Source organism: Sciurus vulgaris (assembly GCF_902686455.1).
Source record: "Sciurus vulgaris genome assembly, chromosome: 1".
Taxonomy (NCBI): domain Eukaryota; kingdom Metazoa; phylum Chordata; class Mammalia; order Rodentia; family Sciuridae; genus Sciurus; species Sciurus vulgaris.
Window position 1 is genome coordinate 206,372,949 of NC_136461.1, and position 1,985 is coordinate 206,374,933.

The 1,985-nt window shown below is 35.3% G+C and overlaps 1 long non-coding RNA gene across 1 annotated transcript in view; it reads right to left on the minus strand.

Moving 5' to 3' along the window:
- The window catches only part of LOC306638405, a 5,539-nt gene extending 4,132 nt beyond the window's left edge, over positions 1 to 1,407 (minus strand). The window contains exon 1 of the long non-coding RNA XR_013757489.1: positions 1,115 to 1,407. This is a non-coding gene — a long non-coding RNA (uncharacterized lncRNA). The remainder of the gene's footprint in view (positions 1 to 1,114) is intronic.
- Positions 1,408 to 1,985: the final 578 nt, after the last annotated feature.

Consider the following 1,985-nt stretch of genomic DNA (forward strand, 5'->3'; position numbering starts at 1 on the left):
AGAGAAATATATCCATCATCTGAAAAAGAAACTAATAAGAAATCACAAAGATATCCAAACACATGAAAAGGAACAATATGATTACTAATATCCAAACTAGTAAAAAGTAGTTCCAAATTTGGATTTTCCCTTACAGTTTTTTTCTATGTGTATAAGCATGACCTGTATTCATAGTTCAATAGAAGCACTAATTTAAAAACCTATTTTATGTATTATTTTCCCTTCCAGCCCATTCTATGTGCATCTTTTATATACTTAAAAACAAAATGCATATGCAGTTTTTATCTACATTTCCACTTTAAACATTGTAACAGAATTATCCTCTGTATTTACATACTATACTTCTAATTAACATTGGCAATTTTTGCACACATTGCAGAATATGTTTATTGTAGAATTTATTTCTCCACTCCCTTCTTGACCATTTTTGTTGTTCTTGTGTTTTAGACGTCACATACAAGTAGGAGTTTTATCTTTCATATTTTCTTTACACAAATACTCAGAAATAGAAATACTGAAACAGATGTTGATATGACTTTCATAGTTTCAAATATTTTTCAAAATCATGTATAGCACACATGGCCCACTCACTTTATATTTACCAGAATTGAGTTCTACGTTTATTTAAAACAAATACACACTCAACAGAAAAACAACTCTATTTTGACAAAAAGCTATTGATGTTTTAATTCCTTATTTTTATCAGATACATTTGCAATGTACTAGATCTCTGGGTCAGGAGGAGAGAATTGAGATTCTCACACCAAGTATTGATAATTACTATCAGGATAAAATGAATTGTCATTTTATTTAGGAATTATTTTCAAGATTCAGTATGTGATTCCATTGGGGCCCCAAGATCTCTCTTAATAATTCCACAACCTCTCCCTGTGGCCTGGCTTGGAACCACTGAAATGCTTCTTCACACGCCTGTGAAATCTATCTCCTAGTATGTTTGAGCTGGAGGCATCGTTATACCCCAAGGCAACTCATGGCATGCATTTTAAAGACTCAGAAACTGAGGCCAAATCGATTCCTTCTTGTTGAGGCAAGTGTATACTGGTCAAGCAGTCACACACATTCCAACTTGGTTTAAATATGTCTAGACTTTTACTTACCTTGTGCCTGACGATAGAGAATATGCCCACGTCTACTCTTCCGTATTAGAGACAGAGTCTGGATGCTACTGCCATCTCCTTCCATCCCTCGATTTACGCTGCATGGAGAGAAATGACAGGAACCAAGCATCCACCCAGCAAGGTTGGCACAAACCAGAGAACGGCATAAATATCAAAGCCCACTCGATTCCTGTGAGTCACCACCAGGCTGAACCATCTTGTGTTTTTCTGCCTCGTTCTTCTTAAAGTCACCCCTCCTGATGTTCTTCAACCATATTTATTAACAATGGCTGAGCTGTGGACAGATTCTGATAGCTCTGAGTGTCCCACCAGGAGGGAGAAATAGCACTTTCTCTTCTCATGAGTCTGGCTGGGTTTCTATCAGCCACCCACAGGCCTGTCCATCTGGTCCACTGTCCACGTTGCTCTGACTGAATAAACAATTAAATGGTCAAACTATTTTGTTTACTGTATGAAATTCATTTTAAAAATTCAAGTCTAGAATATTCTTCTAATTTAGTAGAGAGTGTGCCTACCCTAATTATGTCTCATTATGTGCAAATTGATTCCAGCATCAGAGGGATTTTTCTCCAGGTTTTCTTAAGCACACCAATGTTCCACTTATTTGTATATCTTTTTCACTCTTTCTTTATATTTCTTTTCATCATGTACCTACTTGTTGATAATCCATTTCAGAGCAAGAAAAATGTTTCTTTGAAACCTGATTATATGTCTTCTAAATGAAAATATTTTTGCTAAAGTCTGATACTATTCAATAAAATAGATAACTTCTCTTTTATCATATTTCCAAGGGCCAGCAGAAAGCTATTTAACTGAACTACTGTTAGTTAAGGTTGTGCATATTAA